This window comes from Schistocerca serialis, chromosome 5, assembly GCF_023864345.2.
Source record: "Schistocerca serialis cubense isolate TAMUIC-IGC-003099 chromosome 5, iqSchSeri2.2, whole genome shotgun sequence".
Taxonomy (NCBI): domain Eukaryota; kingdom Metazoa; phylum Arthropoda; class Insecta; order Orthoptera; family Acrididae; genus Schistocerca; species Schistocerca serialis.
Window position 1 is genome coordinate 315,091,719 of NC_064642.1, and position 22,530 is coordinate 315,114,248.

Below are 22,530 nucleotides of genomic sequence, written 5' to 3' on the forward strand. Positions count from 1 at the left end.
GGCAAACCAACATGGCCAGGAACCCACGTGAACATCATTTGGGCTACCCCATCCGGGAACAAATGGAGGCATTCCTGGATCTGTCAAACGATGGGGTGGGCTGGATCGGGATCATCTAGACTCTGAAGGGCACTGAGGGAGTTAGAGCAGATCATACAGTGAGTGAGCTGGTGTCTATGGATGTAGTGAACAGCCTGATGGAGGGCAAAAAGCCCTGATGTAAAAATTGTGCTCTGGTCGAGAAGCCGGTATTGAAACTTATCAGCCCCGATGACAAAAGCACAGCCAACACCATGGGCGGACTTCGAACCATCAGTGTACAAAAATATGCTATCAGCAAGTTGTGAGCGAAGTTCGAGAAATTTGCAGTGATAGGTCAGCTTGGGAGTTGAATCCTTCGGGAATGAGCCGAGGTCAAGACAAACACAAACCTTTGTCTGAAGCCAAGGTGGTGAAGGGCTCTGCCCCATTCGGAAAGTGGCAGGAAGTGTGAACTGCAGCTGCTCAATCAGCAGGTGACGAAATTGGATGCCAGGAGGCCGCACAGAAGAAACATACATCTTGTACTGGCAGTCAAGAATGTCATCAAAAAATGGATCAAAGGTTGGGTGGCCTGGCATGGAAGAAAGCCGACACGCATACCTACTGAGTAGGATTTCGCGCCGGTATGACAGTGGTAGTTCACCGGCTTCTGCATGGAGACTCTCAACTGGGCTAGTACGGAAGGCACTAGTGGGAGACAGATCCCCAAATGGCGTATTGTATTTAGACGGCATGAGATAGAAGGCCTTGCAGAGGAGTAGACTATGCATCCATAATCCAACTTGGAGCAGAAAAGAGATCGATAGAGGCAGAGGAGGACAGTATGGTCAGCTCCCCAAGAGGTACCACTCAATACACAAAGGACATTAAGGGACCAGCTGCAGCGTGCAGCCAGGTAGGACATGTGGGGAGACCAGCTGAGATCCTATCGAACGTAAGCCATTAGAAATTTGTTGCATCCACTAACAGAAGAGCATTTTGGCTCAGTTGCAAGGACGGTGGAAGAAATGCCTTGTACTGCCAGAAGTTGATGCAAATGGATTTGACAGTAGAAAAGCAGAAACTATTTGTGACACTCCACGAATGGAGACAGTCCAGACAATGCTGAAAGCAGCGATGCAGGAGACACGTCCGCTGGGAGCTGCAATAAATAGCAAAGTCGTCCACGAGAAGAGAGCCGGAAATGCCAACTGGAAGGCAGTCCATAATAGGGTTGATGGCTATGGCGAAGAGCATGACACTCAGTACGGATCCCTGAGGCACCCCGTTCTCCTGTAAAAAGGTGTGGGATAAGGAGGCACTCACACGTACCCGGAAGACTTGGTCCATTAAAAATTCTCAGATGAAAGTGGGAAGACGACAGTGGAGGCCCCGTGTGTGCATAATACGTAGAATGCCTGTCCGCCAACATGTATCATAGGCTTTTTCAAAATCAAAGAAAATGGCCATTGTTTGTCACTTCTATAGAAAATTATTCATGATGAACGTCGACAGGGTGACAAGATGATCAACCGTAGAGCGGTGCTTTCAGAACCCACACTGAACATTAGTGAGAAGCAGTGTGCGATTTGTGCTTTTACAGTGGGCGGGGGAGGGGGGGGGATGTCTTAGGGGGTTAGTATAATTATATATGTTACTAGCTTGGACCGTGGCGTTACTCATGGTTAAACAGTTATGCCGAAACTCACTATTCACGCGTATGCACTATCAGTAAAGCCATCCCTTCTTATATCTTTAAAAGTACATTATAGGTAAAGCTTATTTACAAAATCATCTACATACAGGTGTACAAGGGGAATTCGAAAAGTAAAGGCACATTTGTGAAAAACTGTACTTATTCTGATGACAGAAAACTGAAACATGCGTTATTTTTCTACGTAACCTCCCAGGACTTCAATACAGTTTTCCCAACGTTTTACGAGTTTTTTTTATTTCATTAGAAAATATGTTTATCGGTTGCATCTGTAACCAATTTTGCACCACAGCAATGACGTCTTCATCACTTTCAAATCTTCTTCCCTGTAGTGCTTCCGTCAATGGTCCAAACATGTGAAAATCGCTTGGAACCAGGTCTGGACTGTATGATGGATGTTCCAGCACCTCGAATCTCAACTCCTTTATTGCGTCGGCTGTTCGTTGGGCAAAATGTGGGCGAGTGTTATCTTGCTGCAGGATGACACCTCTTCATAGTTTTCCACGTCGTTTGGATCTGATTGCAGGTTTTAGTTTCGTACGCAACACGTCACATCCACCATACCATACAGACCTGGCTCTAAAGCCTCGTTTACACTGGGGCGACGTCTTGCAACATTGTGGCATGCTACGGAAATGGGGCATACGTCGTCTTGTCATTTAGTTCTAAATGTTTTGAAATGCTTAACTACTACATAACACTTTTTCAAAATTAATAAGAAAACATATTAATAGTATTAATAGTAAACTTTCAGTGTTCGGTTCCATAAATTTAAATTATATGTAAAGTTTAGTCCAGTCCGTGGGAAATAAACATCCCAGGTTGGGATGCATAAACTAAAACCAGAGGAGGGGATGGTCTGATGCAGAGGAGGGGGCAGGGAGGGGGGGGGGGGGGGGGGGGGGGGAATCCCCCCTATCCCCCCCTGCAAATCGCACACTGGTGAGAAGATGGTGTGACTCCAGCCGCCACACTAACCAACCATTGACCATGCGCACTGCTGGTAAGGGAAATTGGATGATAGCTATAAGGAAAAGATTTATCTTTACCAGGCTTAGATAGGGAACATTAGTAGCTTCACGCCAAAGCGTGGGAAATACACCGTCAGTCCAAATACGGTTGTAGGTATCGAGGAGAAAGCGTTTTCCCACAGGAGGAAGATTCTGCAGCATGAGGACGTGGACTGTTTCGGGCCCAGGAGCAGAAGACCTGGATGAGGAGAGAGCATGCTTGAGCTCCCTCACAATAAAAAGAGTATTGTAGCATTCTCGATTCAAAGAGAGAAAAGAGATTGCACGAGCCTCATCTGCCTGTTTCCGAGGAAGGAAGGCAGAATGGTAGTGGGTGGAGCTTGAAACCTCCTAAATAATGACCCAAAGCATTGGAAACAGCGACAGGGTCCACTATGACGTTTCCGCCATAGTCAGACCAGAAATCAGGGAGTGGGAAGTAGTCCCGGAAAGCCGGCGCAGGCCAGCCTTAATGAGAGAGGATGGAGTAAAACTATTGAACAAGCTAGTGAAAGAAATCCAGCACGCTTTCTTGCTTTCCTTAATAGTGCAACAGCACTACGCACATAGTTGCTTGTAGCAGATGCAGTTCGTTAACGTAGGATGACAGTGAAAGACACGAAGCGCACGTCGTTGGGCACGAATCACATTGCCGCACTCCACAGTCTACCAAGGGACTGGGACCCAACAGGGGGAAGTAGTAGTACAAGGGATAGAGGATTCGGCAGCCAAGAGAATAATGTCCACGAGGTGCTCGACCTGATCATCATAGCTGGGAAACAGTTGGTCGTCAAAGACTGCCAAGGAAGAATATAGCCTCCAGTCAGCAAGAGGGAATTTCCAATTAGCTGTGGCAGTGTATGATTGTACAGGCGAGTCACACAAGGAAAGTGGTCACTCGAGTAAGTATCGGAAAGAGCACACCACTCGAGACATGGATCGAGCTGGGCAGAACAGATCGAGAGGTCTAAATGGGAATAAGTGTGCGTGGAATCAGAGAGAAATGTGGCTTTTCCGGTGATAAGGCACACGAGATTAAGATGATTAAGAAGATCTGTCAAAAGAGAACCTCTCGGGCAGGCGACAGGCAAGCCCCAGAGAGGATGATGGGCACTGGTGTCACCGAGGAGCAGAAAGGGCGGAGGAAGTTGAGCAACAAGCTGCATCAGGTCCGCCCTAGTGACAGCAGAAGATGAAGGGATATAAATGCTGCAGAGGGAAAAGGTAAATGCGGGAAGGAAAACACGGGCAGCAACTGCTTGCAGGTGGGTGTGCAAGGCGATAGGATGATGACAAACATCATCTTGTAGAAGCAGCATAACCTCACCATTAGCAGGAATCCCTCCCGTAAGGGGAAGATCCATCCGTAGCAAAGTAAAATGGGAAAGAGCAAAATGGTCTTGAGGACGTAGCTTGGTTTCTTGGAGATAGACTACAAGCAGACACTGCGATCCCAGGAGCAGCTGGAGGTCCTCCCTGTTAGTCCGAAGGCCATGGATATTCCATTGTAAAAGGGCCATCAAATTTAGGAACACCGGAGAATGAAGAAGAAACCCTTACCTCGACAGCTGCTTAGGGCGAGCCGTCGAGGGAGGACGGCAACTACAATCCACATGTGGAGGATCTTCGTCCATCAACTCAGCGGGATACATGGAGCTTCCCCGGTGTCGATCAGTTGAAAGGGACCGATGAGTCAAAGAGGGTTGATGAGTCGGAGAGGGGAAAGACTGTTTGCCTTCGGATGATTGTTTTGGCTTTTGGCGATTGGCAGAAGAGCCAGACAGCTGCGAACTCAGGATACGCAATAAATCTTCCCGGGAATATTCCTTTTTGAATGGACGGTTCGCTGGCTGCATTGCAACCATCTTCACCAGTGAGGGCGAAGGAGGGGTTGCAGAATCTACAGCCAGGGAAGTGGGAGATGGAATGTCAGCTTGAAGGCGAGGCGACTTTGCAACCATCAAACTGAACTGCAAGTCACAAGTTTGCATAGCCATGTTTTTCATGGGACGGGGAGAGGCTAACATGGTGCTGTAGCTGTAGCTGGTTTACAGCTCACCAACAGTTTCCGGGCAACAGGAAAAGGTAACTTCTCCTCACCCTTATCTCCTGAACAGCCCGCTCGTTTTGATAAATGGAAGAAGAATGGGAAGAAGCAGCTTGGTCTCCATGTCTCCATGACAATTAACGCAGCGGGGGGGGGGGGGGGGGGGGGGGGGGGTAAGGAGGTGGACAGGTGCCTTTGTATGCATCCCTGCTACAAGTGACACATTTGGCTGCGTTTTTACATGACATGCTGGAACGACTGAACTGGTGACATTTATAACGCTGCAATGGATTGGGAATATAAGGGCGCACAGAGATGACTTCATAGCCTGCCTTTATCTTGGTAGGAAGTGTTAACCTATCGAAAGTCAGGAACAATGTGCGAGTGGGCACCAAATCGGCAGCTTCCTGTTTCATAACTCTATGAACAGCAGTAACGCCCTGATCCGATAGATAATTAGTTATTTCGTCCTCCGTCAAACCATCCAACAGCTGGGTGTAGATAACACCGCGGGACGAGTTAAGTGTCCTGTGAGCCTCCACTTTTAGAGGATATTCGTGGAGGATTTGGGCCTTGAGTAGTTTCCAGGCCTGGAGAGCCCTATCAATTTCCAAAAGCAGAGTACCATTGCGGAGACGAGAGCATGACTTCAAAGGGCCGGCGATGCCATCCACGCCTTTCTGTATAACAAAGGGGTTAACAGTAGCAAAAATCTAGTCTTTGTCCAAACATGAGACTACTAGAAATCGGGGCGCAACAGGAAGAGACATTGAGGCAGGAGCCTCATTCCACTTTCGTTTATGGGAAACACTTTGAGAAAGAGAAGGAAAATCAGTCATTGGGAAGAAGTTCCCCATAATTGCCAGCATCTCTGATGGTGCACTCCTTCCAGCAGGGGCCCTCCAAAGCGGGGCCCCCGCCTTAGGTGATTGCCATCACCGTAAGTCACACCTCCCGAACGACAGATGGAGGTACCAATTGGCAGAGGAGGAAGGTAACAGCTCAGGAAATCACCCCTCCCTGGGCCTGGCCTGTACCAGGGGGTATGTGCGGGCACTACATGCCAACTCGGGGCTGGGAATTACTCATTACCCAGTCTCCTGCAACGCGGCAAATGTGTGGATGGTCGTCAGGCACACACCGGGAGGAGAAGAAGAGAGAGAAGAAGGAAATGAGGAAAGAAAGAATGGCTTCAAACGCCACAGCAGAGGAAAAAGAGATCAGAACAAGGAAAGAGCAGAACAAGGGAAAAAAGAAACAAGGAAAGAACGGAACAGGGAAGACTGAACAGGGAAAGAGCAAAACGAGGAAAGAGCAGGACAGGGAAAGGGCAGTACAGGGGAAGAGCAGTGCAGGGAGAGAGCAATACAGAAAAAGAGCAGTGCTGGGAATGAGTGATACAGGAAAAGAGCAGTGTAGGGAAAAAGCGATACAGGAAAAGAGCAGTATAGGGAAAGAGCGATACAGGGAAGGAACAGTATAGGGAAAGAGCAGTACAAGAGAGAAGAGTTTTACAAGTAAACCAACGCACATGAGCTTCAAGAGCCCATGGAGGCATGAGACATCTCCCCAAGAGAGGGGAAAAGGACAGGAGAAGAGGAGACAAGCAGCACTGAAAGAGAAGTGGTGCTGCCAGGGCTGGGGCCCCGTGGTCGCCAAGCACATACTCACCAAAGAGCGGTGAGCTCCCTGTGGGGTCTGCAATGCTGAGGATGATTCCGAACTGTATGCCAGACTCTCATAATCAAGGCAGGGTTGTATCTGGGCTTTGTAAAGCTGCAGAAGTGTTATCAGCTCCCCAGCTGGTGTTCCTCAGGCAGCGGCCAGCACTTTCGCTTAAGCTTGTGAAGATGGTGGAATCCATGTCAACCAAGAGTTGATGATCTGTCCTAAAAAGTGATAAGCCTCCACCACATTGAGTTGTTGGTCATGAAGGTAAAGTTCTGGTTGTGGGTGAATGGTATGATGTCGACAGAAGTGCACGACACAAGTCTTGGCGGCGGAAAATCAAAAGCCATGGTTGAGGGCCCATGCCTGCACCTTTTGTATGGGGCCTTCCAGTCGATGTTCAGCGACACCCACACTAGAGGAGTAATAGTAGAGGTGAAAGTCATCAGCATACAAGGAGGGTGATACTGGTGACTCCACAGCTGCTGCTAGACTATTGATGAATACTGGAAAGCTAAGGACATTCGGTACAGAGCCCTGCAGGATCCCATTCTCTTCAGGAACCCATTCTCTTGGATATGGGGGATACTGTGGGAAGCACCAACTCAAACCTGCAATGTACGGTGCAACAGGAAGTTCTGGATAAAACTGGGAGCAGACTCTGGAGACCCCACTCACATAAGGTAGCAAGGCGTCGCCAAGTGGTGTCATAAGCCTTTTGCAGGTCGAAGAAGACAGCTATAAGGTATTGATGTCAGGCCAAAGCTCTTCGAATGGCAGACTCCAAGTAAACCAGATTAGCAGTAGTGGAACAGCCTTGGTGAAAACCACCCTTGGACGGAACCAGGAGACCCTGAGACTCAAGGAGCCAACACAGCCACCAGCTCACCATGCATTCGAGCAACTTACAGAGAACACTGGGCTATAACTGTCATCTCTAGAGTGTGCTTATCCAATTTCAGTATTGGGACAATGATTCTTTCTTAACATTGCGATGGGCACTTGCCCTTGCCCCAGCTATGCTTAAAGATGGCAAGAATATGACACTGACAACTCGCTGGTAAGTGGTTGATCATTTGGTTGTTGATGCAGTCTGGCCCTGCAGCTGTATCAAAGCAGTGAGCGAGGACAATGATGAATTCCTACCCACTGAATGGAGCTTCTACAGCTCCAGGTGGCGTGTAGTAAAAGATAATTGCTTTCACTCCAACTGCTGTTTTAGGACATGAAAGGCAGGTTGATAATTCTCAGATGCTGACGCTTGAGCATAGTGCAGAGCAAAATGTTCGGCGACGGCATCTGGGTCAGTGTAGACAGTGCTATTAAAGGTAATAACAGGTACACCAGCAGGTGTCTGGTATCCACAGAGACGTCTTTTCCTAACCCAAACCTGTGAAAGAGAGGTACATGATCTGATGGTTGAAACATACCATTCCCAGCATTCTCGCTTCCATCTTTCTGTTAGGTGGTGGATCCGGGCACAGAGCCACTTAAAGGGCAATGAGGTACTCCATGAATGGGTGCTGCTTATGGCATTGGAGAGCCTGCCTACAACCTTGAATGGCCTCTGCGATTTCCGAGGACACCAAGGTACTGTCTCTCACCAGAGTGGGCCTGAGAAACAGGGGATTGCTAAACCAATTGCCAAAAGAATGGCTGTAGTTGTATTCTGGACTGCCTCATCGATATCTCCATGCAGAAGGGAGCCAAGGTCAAGAGCAGAAGCGAAAACAACCCAGTCACCACTGTTGAGAGCCTATCTGGGCAGGCAGCCATGAGAGTGACACTGAGGAAGGGACAGGAAGATCGGGAAGAGGTCATTATCACACAGACCATCGTGGACCCTCCAGTGGATGGGTGTGAGAAGACAAGGGCTGCAAATGGAAAGGTCTATAGCCGAGAATGTCCCATATGCCACAATGAAGTATGTGGGTATACCAGGCATTCAAGAGGAAAATGTCAAGTTGTGCCGGTAAAATTTCGAGGTCTTTGCTACAGCCAGTAATCAAGGTTCCATACCAGAAAGAGTTATGGGCGTTGAAATCACCCAAGGTCAGGGTAGCTGAGAAACCAAAGCAAACAGTATGTTCCGGGACACTGCACCATCAGGAGGGAGGAAAAGATTGCAGATAGTAATATCCCAAAATGCCCGTACCCAAACAGTCATAGCCTCCAAAGGTGTATTAAGAGGCACAAGTTGGCTACATAGAATGTCAATAACATATGGGCAAACTCCGACCAACACCCTATCATAGGCAGCATGATTATTACAATATCTCCAGGGCTGAGGTCTGCCTTGTTGGAAACCAAGTTTCCCGAAGGGCTATATACGGAAGTTGGGTAACGTGCTTAAAAGATATCATAGTTCAACCAAGTGGTGGAAAAATCCACTACAATTTCACTGGAGAGTAATGTTGTTGATATACAGTGAGACCGTGAAGAGACCAAGGGGGCAGGTTATGCCTTAGGGTTACCTGCTGTCACTGGTTGAGGGGTTATGGCATCAATATTTTCAGGTCCTGTTGTGTAGAGTGAACCACGACTTCAGGGGCTGCCAAAATCTCTGCCTCAGCCACAAGAATGCAACAGGTAGGATCTGTTGGCATGGGGGGGGGGCAGTGGAATGTCCTTCTTAAAGGATATTTTCTTGTCTTCCCTCTCCTTAGAGGATTCTGATGATTGTGAGGGCTTCTCTGAATCAGATTCAGGTAAAGAGGATGACTGCGAAGCTCTGTGACCAGCAGTCTGTGGCTCCTTCAGCCACTGGCTGGTGTCTGGTTGTAGGCCGGCACATACCTTGGAAGAAAGTGTCCCAAGAGACCCCATCCTGGTGAGAGACACCAGTGGAGAGTGATTTGTCTCTGGCTGGGAAATGGAGACCAATGATCCTGGTGTGTGGGAAGCCACTGAAACCAAAGTACATGTGGGGGAGCAGCGAGAGGGGAGCCCTCAATGATGATGGAGGCAGGCATGGTTGAGCAGCCCTGGTGTAACACATGGGAGTACAGTTGCCAAAGGGGGGCGATGTTGTTGTAGCTGTAGCATATAACATTATTTGACATTCTGAGTGCAACTGCTCATATTTCTTCTTGGTCTCTTGGTGACTGAGTTTGTCCAGGGTCTTGTACTTTTGTATTTTCTTTTCTCTTTGTACAAGAGCACAGTCTGGTGAGCAGTGAGAATGGTGCTTTCCACAGTTGACACAGATTTGGGGGGAGGGGGGGGGGGGTTGGGGGTGCACAGAAAGCGTTTGCATGCAGCACTTATCTACAATCTCTACAGATGGAGCTAGCATTGCAATGCAAAGACATACGGCCAAATTTCAAGGACTTGAAGTACCGCAAGGGGGAGGGGGAATACAGTTTCACATCGCATCAGTATACTTTGACCTTTTCAGGCAATGAATCACCATGAAAGGCTAAGATGAATGTACTGGTAGCAACCTTGTTGTCTTTTGACCACCTACGTACACGACGGACAAAGTGTACACCCCATCACTCCAGATTGGCGTGCAGCTCATCATCAGACTGTAAGAGAAGGTCTCTATGGAAAATGATGCCTTGAGCTAAATTTAGACAGTTATGGGGAGTGACAGTCATCAGTATGTCACCCAGCTTGTCACAAGTGAGCAGTGACCATGGCTGGTTAGGAGATGCCATTTTGATCAGAACTGACCCACTTTACATTTTAGAGATGGCTGCCACTTCACCAACCTTGTATTTGAAGTTCTCCACAAAGAACAAGGGCTTTGTGGCCAAGAAGGAATCACCATGAGTCCTTGTGCAAATCAAGTATTGCAGGGAGTATTGCTCTGCTTGCTGCTTAGCCCTACATTTCTTGCATGGCATGGCTAGGGAAGAAAACATTTTATGGTCATATCTCTCTGCATGGAAAGGGGACTGGCCTTTCATTGAGACTGCTGTGGCCCTATGGCCATCAGTGGGAGATAACTTCATCCACTTCATTTGCAACTGATCTGCCATGGTGTCACCCACTCCGAACTGGAGATCTCCCCATGGGTGCCACCCAGCCTCAGCAATGGTCACTAATCCATTGCTCAACGTCCCTGTGCCCCAACCATGACAAGGAAATACTCCTTGGCATGCTTGGGGAGTTTTCAGCTTAGACACCAACAGTGCGATCCCTGCACGGTCAAGGGGCTACCACCGTGCAGGTACTTGATGAACATCACCAATGGGATGGCTACTATGCTGGGTTTAGGGTCTATTCCTGCATTTAAGTGAAGGGTGCAAAGTTGGAAAGGCACAAAGGTGGAGCACACACCACATTGGCATCCTTCCTCGTATGATTCATACTTATGAAAATTGGTGGCAGGTTAAACCCAACAATGGAGACTAGGTGTTTATTTGATGAAAAAGCGTAGAATACTCTAGAAGTGGTAACTCAAGGGCCAATCATAAGCCAGGTCCAAGCAGGGTCAGCACCAAGAAAACCATCTGTTGGAGAAGCAGAGGGAGAAAGGAATACTGGAAGTATAAGTATGCAGCACAGACAAGAAGTGATGCTGCAAAGGCTGGGGCCCTGTGACAGCCAAACACATACTCACAAAAGAGTTGTGAGCCCTTGGGAGGACTTGCAAGTGGAACAGGAAAGGAAATGACTAGTAGTTGTACATGGTACCCTCCGCCATGCACTGTACAGTGTCTTGTGGAGTATGTATGTAGATGTAGATAGGTACCACATAAGAGGGACTTCAGGCAACATAGTTCAACTGACTGCTTTATGTAGCATTTTTATTTTTTCCTCTTGTCAGAAAGATAACTTAAAACTATTCATATAAATATGCAAATTATGTTCATTATAGTAATCATTGTGGAGTTGTTTCCATTTCCGGTAACTTTTATTATGTAAATATATCATCAGGTTTATAATGCAGGATTAATAATATACAATCCAGTTCTTAGTAAGCCAAATACTTCAGCTTGATTTTTGAAGGAAAGTATTGGTTTCACAGTTTGTTATTAAAATATCTTAGTTATTTTGTATAATACAATATTCTTAATTTTATACCTCAAGAATCCATTCTTCATCCATCTTCAAATTTAATCACTTTTTGTAAAATTAAACATACTTTTCTGGATTTTAGTAAAAATCAAGCAAATACTACAGCATTATTGAGTTACATATCAAATTAGAGGACTTTTACAGTAACACCAGTGTCAGCATCCTAGGATCAATAGTTTTGAAGCTACGGACATTTTTGTTCATGGTACACACAGAAAAATGAGTCCTTTGACATTTGAAAAACAATTTATTTAAGCACTCGTGAGTTTAAATCCCATAATTTAGTTCACTCAATGAGTATATAAAATAACAAACAATAATAAACAATTTGACTATGAGGTCCAAACTTTTGACTTATGGATATGGAATTATCACGATGTGAATAAACAGTATAGAATTATAAGTGAGCAAATGTATTTTCATTATATTATCTTATCATTAATTATGGGATATGGGTAAACTAAGAACTTTATCTAGGCTTCATTGTTGCCACAGTTTAGGATGGGGGCAGTACGCTTGCAAATACTGAAGTGCTGACAGTGAGAAAATGGAAGTTAACTGCAAAATGTTGAGTAAAACTCAAGACATAATGTTACACATTTCCTCTCACCACAATATAATCTGAATGGCCTCTGAGCAAGCCAACTATTTCACAGTTTCCTTAGAAATGAAACAATGGAAAATCCAGGATGGAATGTAACAATATAATGGAAAAGATAGTTTCTACTCACCATAAAGCAGAGATGCCAAGTTGCAGAAAAGCACAACAAAAAGACTGTCAGAAAGTTAGCTTACGGCCAACAAGGCCTTTGTCAAAAATAAACAAAAACACACACAAGCACACGCGCGCGCGCGCGCGCCTGCGCGCTGCGCGCGCGCGCGCGCACACACACACACACACACACACACACACACACACACACACACACACACACAGGCAGCTGCCAGGGACCGTTGTGCTTGTGTGTATGTGTGTGTGTGTGTGTGTGTGTGACAAAGGCCTTGTTGGCCGAAAGTTGACTTTCCGACAGTCTTTTTGTTGTGCTTTTCTGCAACCCAGCACCTCCGCTATATGGTGATTAGCAACTGTCATTTTCATTATATTTACTTAGAAATGGATTTTTTGCAGTCTAGTGACCACCACTTCCTCATTTAGTACCAAAATAATGCTGATATTTTTACCATTTCAATCTCACTAATGTATGCAAGTCTCATGTTTCCTCAGCACTATGTCCCATGCTATCTCAGTAACCCTCATAACTGAAGACTGCTTCAAAAATTACTTTAATGTGTTTCCCTTGTTTCACAATACCATTCCGACCCAGAATGCATCAGTCATGTTCCGCCCAAGAGCTAAGCTTTTCTTGACCTGGCTTGAAATGAGGTTCAGCCTATTCAATATTCTCCATGTATTACTTTAGTAGTTTTTCACCACCCTCCCAATCTCTGTATCATTGCAATAACAGTTTAAGCCCTTTCTGATTCTGTTACTTTGTCATAAGGTTCTTGTCATTAAAACCACTGCCACCATGGAAATTGTCCTGTGTATCCACCAGCCACTATCTACTCCACTGTTATTCCTGTTGTATATGGCTGAAAGCAGTAACAAAATACATTTCATTATCCAACTGGCATGGAATCACTGTTTACAATTCCATTTTGGAATGGAGTGAACCTCATCCCCCCCCCCCTCCCCCCCGTAGGTAATTTGGATTCTTCCTCCTACACAGCTGTACACTTCATAACTTTAACAGGAACCACTTGACTGCAACTCACAATCATCTCTTATATTGTTTGCTTTTCCTTTTCTTTCTCATTGTTCTCTTCAGAATTTGCTTCTTTTTTCCCAGCACTGTTTTGTCAACATCCTCCCATTCTCTCTTTCCTATGACATGTCATCTTAACCCTCTGCCACTCCCATTTTTTTGTGTCCACAAATCCCATATGATGATGACACTTCCTGGCAGATTAAAACTGTGTGCCAGACCAAGATTCAAACTCGCGACTTTTGCCCTTTGTGGACAAGTACTCTACCAACTGAGCTACCCAAGCACGGCTCACAACCTGTCCTGACAGCTTTAATTCTGCCAGTACCTTGTCTCCTACCTTCCAAACTTAACAGAAGCTCTCCTGCAAACCTTGCAGGAGAGCTTCTGTGAAAATTGGAAGGTAGGAGACAAGGTACTTGCAGAATTAAAGTTGTGAGGACGAGTCGTGAGACACAAACTTGGTTAGCTCAGTTGGTAGAGCACTTGCCCATGAAAGGCAAAGTTCCCAAGTTCAAATCTCGATCCAGCACACAATTTTAATCTGCGAGGAAGCTTCATATCAGTGCACACTCTGCTGCAGAGTGAAAATTTCATTCTGGAAACATCCCATATGTTGATACTCATATGTTGTTACATTTCTGTTGTTGACTTCCTTCCCAATCTGTCATGCTGTAACTTCATTATTTGTACCAATTCTTTCTGTGTCTGTATCTTATAAATGATACAATCAACACTTTATAGTCAAAACTAATGTGAATATTTAATTACTGAAAAAATTACCAAATCATTTTACTTGAAATAAAAAAACCCTGAAATACTCTTTGCTTATGGTAATCTTGTTACTTATGTGATAACAGAAGAACTTTGATTGTTCTCAACAAACAATTCACAAAGAACAGTCTTTTTTCAGTCTACAATCCAGTGTTTTTAATTTATCATGCTAGTATTAATGTGGTACCATCTTACAACAAACATGAACTACATAATAACCAGCACACCAGAGCATACAAAAAATAGAATTCTTAATTAGAAAATAACACATGCAATCTGTAATACAGTGTTTTATTTCATCACCACTTTATTAGTTCAGTCGGATAACGAAGCAGTCAAAAACAGTGTGTGATATGATGAAGAACTCTAAATATCAAAGCAACCAAAAATAAATGTCAACTGGACAATGGCACAAAGTGGGTAACACACATGCTATACAAAAGAAAAGAAAACTAAAAACTTGAGTTAAAAATATTACATTCAAGAGCTACTAGTGTTCACATCTCTACACTCTTTTTCAAAACATAAATACCAGCAAAGTAAATGGATTTTATTTTCTAAATGTTGGAACAGACACTATGGCAAATGATTGTTGATCAATAAAATGTTCCTGGGGTTTAATAATCCATGTTCAGCTCAGTTGGACAGGAATAGGGACTAATGCAGTGCAGCACTGTTAAATGAATCATTCTAAAACATTCCTTAACATATTCACAGAAAATCTATCATGATTTTTTGGTGTCTTTGAATGTCTCTCACAGTTTAACAGTTTATCCAATGTATTAGTTCAACAGGAGTACATAACCAGATTTCCCAAAAATCAGACAGACATATAGCATCATTAATGACAAAGTCATTAAAAGTGGAAGATCGTGGAATTTATGGATCACCACTGCAAAAAAGACAAGTTCAGAATTGAAGTCCTTCTCAAAAATAAATAAATAAAAAATAAAAAAAGGATGAAGGTTGAAGGAGATACAGATTGAAAGTCTGCTGCCAACCAGTCTTTGGACTGAGTGTTAAAGCAGGAACCAGTAGAATACAAAATGAAATACATGAACTGCCCAATGCATTACGAAAATATTACTGTTTAACATAGAAAGAATGTAGCCACTCTCTTGCAGTATACTTTGCATAAACCTATTATGGTGCAAAATCTTTTGTTCTACAAGGCCATGATGAATTTCTCTTTGTTTTTGTGTTCAATCATCAACAACATAAACACATGGTACTATAACATTTCATATGACTGACAAAGACATGTAAGGAGTCGGCCCTCAAGATAAGCCAGCAGCACAGCATACCAAAAGGAAGACATCTGTTGTATGGATATGAACTAGCATGCAGGAGTACTATTTCTACCACAACCACAACTACCACCATCACACTGACCACCGCCATTATCACCAACATTCACTACAACAAACTAAGAAAAGCTTTCTTATTATTACAGATGATTCTGATTCTACTGAACAAGGAACGTAAACAACTCAAAAGCTTAGGTTCAATAAACAAAACTATCTACTAAATTATTTACTGCTATTGTCACTTTCTTCTGTGAATTAATTGTGACTCCTCAACAATCCATGCCTACATCAGATACTAATAACATTAATCTGAAACAGTGTACAGTGTTCTACAGTTAAGAAATTTAGATGAATAGAAACTGATTTTATAAAGTATCACGCATCGAAAATGCATCAGCTAACAACTTACCAAGTAATCATTTAACAGAAGCTGGTAAGAAAGTAGTCCATTATGGTGCATCCCACATTTTTCACAGGAAAGTGACAGAGCTGGTATATTTACTGCCAACCAGAACATGAACTTGCATCAGAGAAATGAATTTGAAATGTGCTGTCATGCTACTCTGACAGACGGAAAACAACTACATGCACCCTGGACATGCCAGCAATAAAGCTAAAGCACATATAATATTTTTAATGCCGATCACACATCAGTCAGTCAAAACACTAAAAGCTCTAGAATACAAGAACGCTTTTGGGTGGATGTTATTTATATTTTGTTGGTAAAATGTTCATATTGTTCCACACTATAGCATACCTATTAAGGCCCATATATCTAATATATTTTAGCACACTTAAAAGGAACAGTAAAAATGCTACTAACATTTCTGAGATTTATAAGCAGTAACAAAAACACTGCCTTCCTAATACAGTAGAGACTTGCTTGGGGGGAAAATAAAAATCATCGCAGCTAAACAGCTGTCATTCAGCACATGTGACTACAAGCATGCAGTGTAATGACACTACCTGGCAACACACTCAGAGTGTGCCTACAGTGCTGTCGCCATAGAGGACCCTGCCAAGAGCTTCGCTGGCAGGGACAGCATGCTCTCAGGAGGTCTCCTCAAGACACAGGCTGTCTCTGAAAAATCCCACTCTCTTGCTTGGCTGCTGTACAAGATGAGTTAGCTTTCCCAAACCCTTATGAAGTTATAATTAAATTAACTCTACTGAATTTCAGTTTAATACCAAATTTCTGGTTACTGAGTTCATTTCGTACTGCTTGACACTCCACTCTTCCAGCAAAAAAAAAAGTTTGCATGGTGCAACAGATCACATTGACAAATATCATAAACAGTTCAAAGAATTTGTGCAGCTGATTCATTATAGATTAATTATTCTGTCTCAAAAAAATTAGATGTCAACATGACAAATAATATGAAAAAATCTAATACGCTCTACAACTGAGTTTTGTACAAAGAATTTAAATATTTTTTTCTATTTAAAAATATTTAGCTACAAAGAAACAGATATCTACGAATTAGATAACTAGGCATATTGACATTTCTGTCTGTTCTTTCTCTTTGTAGAACATAATTTAAAGACTGGTCTTCTTCTGAAGATGGACAATTTATCAAAAGACAACTGACATTATCCACATCATTTACATCACAACACAGAAAACACATACTTCAGTATTCAATTATGGAGCGTGATCATTTCATTCACTGTTTCAAACCGGCAAGGTAACCAGCAGTCTTTACAGAGCATAAATTGCAATTGTACCAAGTAACTACAATGAGATATTAGGACACATTTATTATCAAGATACTATTACAAATATTTGGACACAATATAATATTCTGATATTATATAAGATATTGTGTGGTCTTCAGTAGCTCCTGGTCTGGTAATTTGATGCTGTGACCTCCAAGTTAAAAGTCTTTTCTTCCATGTAGGGCAACTTAAAATCATTTTGATCATTTAATAATTAATATTTTCTCTTTTCATAACAGTTCAATTTTTGTAATTGTGATCTTGACAGGAAAGTATTATTGACTGTTGCTCATTCTACCAGATTTCAAGGAACAGATACAATTTTTAAACATCTGCAATAAATCTCTTGGTAGTGTCAACTGGGGTCACCATGTACAAGGCGCTTCACATCTGTCCAGTCATCTGGGGATCAATCTAGCCATTTAACAAGCCCATCAAGAACAACCCATCTTTAATGTAACTGCACATTACTGTGGTCTCTCCACATTTCTGAACACTGAGGCAATATAACATCATATTGAAACTGTGTGCATCTTTGAACTGGAAAAAGTGGAGGAAATGTTCTAGGAAAGGCGTTTATCCAATGCTGCACAGAGACCCTCATGAAGAATGGACCTTGCCACTGTAGAATGTTTTGCATGTGTAAATAACGCATATAGTCATACTGCAGGTGCGACTGTGTCATAAGGATATTTGTGGAGAGGCCAGAACAACATATGGTTCCTGACGAGGAACAGTATTATTTCTGTAGTTGCAGAAGAAACAGCTACGATTAGAGAGTGATCTGGCCTTGTAACGTTGCTCAAAATAGCTATGCTACTGCTGCAAGGTTGAAAGTAAGAGGAAACAAAAGCCATTGTATTTCCAAATGACAAGCACCTAATGAGATCTTCATGGTTAAAATATTCCAGAGATAAAACAGGTTTCTCATTCAGATCTCCAGACAAAGACTACGAGAAGGACAATGTTGTCATCAAGAGGGAGGGGGAATGCTGCTCTGCAGATCTAAGAATAAAATGATGGCTCCCTTAATGGGATTAGAGAACTTTAAAAGAAAAACAGGTAGATTTAAGTATAGTAGGAATTAATGGAATACTGGGCAGAAAGAAAAGAACTTCTGGTCACATGAGAACAGGTTTGCAAACTCAAAATAAAGTTGGGGTAAAACAGTACCAGCTGTAATAAAAATAAAGAAAACAGACATGTTTATGAACTACTAAGAACAACAAAGCCACAACACTACACAGTGCTAGAAATATAAATCTCAATTGCTCTGCAGATGATGAAGATACTGAGAAAATGTATGATGAGGTAAAATAAATTATTCAGAGTAGTAAGAAAGATGAAATTTAATTTTTATGGAGGGTTTGGATTTTGACTCAGGGTATAGAAAGTGAAGGAAAACTAACAGGTCAAGGAATGAGAAAAGAATTGGAAATTTGTGGTAAGGACTATGGGACCAAACTGCTGAGGTCGTCAGTCCCTAGGCTTACACACTACATAATCTAACTTAAACAGCATGCATACCCATGCCCGAGGGAGGACTCGAACCTCCGATGGGAGAAGCCACAAGAACCGTGACAAGGCGGCTCAGACCGCATGGCTACCCTGTGCGGCAAAGGAATGGGGTGGGGAGGGGAAGAGTAAAGAGAATGCCAACGGGCAGAACTCTGCACTGCACTGGACTGCACTGCACTGCACTGCACAATTTAGTCACTGCTAGTTCTTGGTTTAAGATTCATAAAAGATGGTTGTATACGTACAAGATACATGAAGACACCAGCTTTCAGATAAATAATATAATTGGAGAGGAATTCTGCCTTATGCAATACATCTTTGTAGTTTTGTTCTCATCCAGACATGTTTCAGCACCTTTTGTGCTATCTTCAGTGGATTTGTTTATTTTCCTTTTGCAAAATTTTTACATGTTAGCCGTAAAGAAACTTTTGGTACAAAATATTTACATTCATAAAATGAGCAACTGTTCTCAAATGTTTTTACATTGGTTTCCATACAGTACAGAGCTGAGATGTGTATAACTGAGTTGCGGCATTCTATGTTGTTTATTTATGATATGTCTAAAGTTTCTAGTTTTATAGGACATTTGGAAATAAAGTGGATGTATGCATTTGTTCCTGTACCTCACATGGGTCTATTGGACATTTATGCTAGTAGCTTTACGTCTACTATACCATCTACAGCTTGTCATCTGCAAACAGAAAAATGATTTTTTATTTTTCTATTTATTACCCGTTTCCAACAGAGAATCACTATTTAAAGTGTTTTTGTCACGTTACTTATAATTTTTTTTAAGCTGTGGTGTTGTTACTTTTTGCGTAGAGATAACACACTTCTTTCTTTTGTTTTTGTCATTACGCATTCATTTAATATGATTTCGTGCCAAGCACAGAGTTTTCAACACCTTTACGTGTTGTTGTGATTGTGTAGTGTTCATTTGTCTTTGCTTGTTTGGGATGTAGTGCGCAGATTTGAAGTGTTGCTGTTTTTTGGTATTTAGTTAGTTAGTTTGTGTGTGTGTTTTTCCAAGATAAGGAGGGAGGGAGGGAAGTAAGGAGAGTTTTGGATAGGCATGTATTTTTTAGAAGCTGATCATGTGTGTTTTTGGGGTAGGTGTAACATTATTACAAAAATAGTAGTTGCCAGTCACCATATAGTGGAGATGCTGAGACGCAGATAGGCATAACAAAAAGACTGTCACAAAATGACTTTTGGCCAACAAGGCCTTTGTCAGAAATAGACAAAACACACACACACACACACACACACACACACACACACACTCTTTGTAGTGACTCGAGAATTTCGGTGTAAATTCTAGAGACACTCGGCCTTCCACCGTCTCGAACACCAGATATTTTAAAAGTAAGTAAGAGAGTGGAAATGTATCTACTGCGCCGCCGGTTTCTGTGTGCAGGTTGGAAGTTTGTAATGAGAACACAATAAGCAGGGCAGTCGAACAACGCCGACAAGTGTTTGCCACAAGAGCCACAGACGCTGTGTGAGAGGACACGGAATAATTAAACCATTAGAACATGAAAACGAAACTCTCATATACATGACCACAGTCTCTGTCAGGACTGCGGTCATACGTGTGTGAGTTGTGTTTACATTTGTGTGTGTGTGTGTGTGTGTGTGTGTGTGTGTGTGTGTGTGTGTGTTTCCCGTTTTTGTATTTTGTTGTTTATTTTACCTACAGTCTTTGTCTCACACACATTCTCCAGTGCAATTTGTTTTGTTGTGTTCAGTTCTTCTACATAATCATGTTTGTTCAGTCTATGTAGTAAATATTTGCAGCTGGTTTTTTTATGAGTTATGGGATGACTGGACTGGTTATGAATGATGGTGCTGGCAGTTGTAGGTTTTCTATAAATTGTAAACTCATATTGTTGTTTCTCTTGTGAATGATGAGATCTAAGAAACTGAGTTTTTCATTCATTTGTGTTTCAGTAGTGAACTATATTTGTTATTTGTGGTGGATTGTGTTTATGTCCTCACAAAGATAATGTTTTTTTTAAAATCTGCGTATCTGTACCAATATTTTATTTTGTACTGCTTTACTATTGTTTTACTATTTCATCAAAGAGCTGATTTTCTATCTGATGGATGAAAAGTTCAGGTAGGAGGCAACTGATTGGGGATACCATAGGTAGCCATTCTTGTTGAGAGTAAATTTGTTGTTGAATCTGAAGTAGTTTTGCTCTGTGATGAGCTGGAGTACAGCTGATATTTCTTGTACGTTTGTTGTGGGTGTGTTCCCTTGTAGCTAGAGATTTCTTTCCATGATGTGATGGTTTCTTCTGTTGGAATGTAGTGTGTACATGGAATTTATGTCAAGCGAAATTAATGTTGCTGTGTTTGGTATGTTTTCATTAAAAAAAAAATTCTTCTATTAAGTCACTTGAGTTTCTTCAGACTACTGTTTTCAGTGTGTTTCTATATTGCCTGTAGCGGTGTGTGTGTGTGTGTGTGTGTGTGTGTGTGTGTGTGTGTGTGTGTGTGTGTTTGGTTGGCTAAGTAGTAGTTCGTGCTTTGGTAAAGTCAATCACAGGGCTATATGTGTACCTGGTTTGTAATTTTAGGCAATAAGTAGTAGTTCGTGCTTTGGTAAAGTCAATCACAGGGCTATTTGTGTACCTGGTTTGTAATTTTAGGCAATGATTTTAGAATGGGGGCCTTGGGATTTTTCTATATAATTCTTTTAATCTGTGTGTGTCTGAAAATTGTTTCTATGTTTTTCAGGGTATTCTGTAAGCTTCGTTGATATCAGTTGGTTGGATCATTTGTTAATTCTGTGATAGTGTTGCTTTGGATGGACTCTACTGTTCTGTCAATGTAATCCTTTTCTTTCATGAGCACAGTTAATTTTCCCTCATCAGATTTTGTGATTATGGCATTTTCTTGGGTTAATTTCTACTGTATCTTTCTGAAGGATTTTTTTCATGTGTTAATGTGTTTTCTTTTGTGGTGTTTTTGTTCTCAATAGTTCTTCTGTTAAGTTTGCATTGAATTCAGCTGTGTCCAGTCTTCCTTGTTGCTTTATGGTGTGTTCACTTTCTATTGTGATATTGTCTATTGTCCTGTGTGCTGAAACAAATCTGGCTGAAAACTACAAAAGTGGCTTTTATAAGGCAGAATTCTTCTTCAATTTTCTTAGGAAGCATGGAAATAAGAAGAACTGTGACAATCATAAGATGATTAAATTATATACTAGTAATTGAGAGATTTGGAAGCAAGATTTTAAACTGCAAAAATACAGCTTGTATCATAAAGAATCATCTAATTTGGCACATCTACATTTCTGAAACTGATAAACATATACAATGAATTTTGTTTTTTGATGAATGGGAAACTCAAAAAGGTTGTTTTCACCCCCCCCCCCCTTGAGATGCACAGCATACGTCAATATGTCAATGCGGTATCTAAATTGTTTCCACAATACAGAGAGCATGTCTTGGGTTACAGCTTCCACAGCTGCTGTTATGCGATGCCTCAGTTTATTCATTGTTGTTGGTAACAGAGACACATAAACAGAGTCTTTTATAAACCCTCACAAGAAATAATCACATACAGTCAGGTCCAGTGACCTTGGAGGCCAGTAATGTAAGGCTGTATCATTTGGTTCAGTGCGACCGATTCATCGTTCAGTAATCCTTTTATCTAGAAATTCCTACACTTCCAGATGCCAGTGTGGCAGTGCCCCATCCTACTGGTAAATCAAGTTGTCTCCAACTATGGGAAATGTAAGTTCTCAAGCATATTGAAATATGTGCTTCCTATAACAGTGTACTCAGCAAAGAAAAATGGACCATACATCTTTTCTATGAAACTGAGAGAAACACACAATTTTGGAGAGTCCCTCTCATGTTGTACAGCTTCATGTGGTTGTTCTGTACCCCATATTCTCACATTATGACGGTTCACCTTTCCATTTAAATGGAATGTTGTCTTATCACTAAACACT

General features: G+C 42.3%; 1 protein-coding gene across 3 annotated transcripts in view; it reads right to left on the reverse strand.

The window, feature by feature from the left end:
• LOC126481235 (coiled-coil domain-containing protein 102A) overlaps positions 1–22,530 on the reverse strand; it is a 152,677-nt gene that overhangs the window by 19,431 nt on the left and 110,716 nt on the right. The window contains exon 9 of one of the 3 annotated variants that reach the window (XR_007587534.1): positions 16,299–16,413. The exons of 1 other annotated variant lie outside the window; for it this stretch is intronic. The gene's annotated coding sequence lies outside the window, so the exon portion shown is untranslated. Of the gene's footprint in view, positions 1–15,741; positions 15,834–16,298; positions 16,414–22,530 lie in introns of all 3 variants that reach the window. One more of the 3 variants, XR_007587533.1, reaches the window with a different exon arrangement.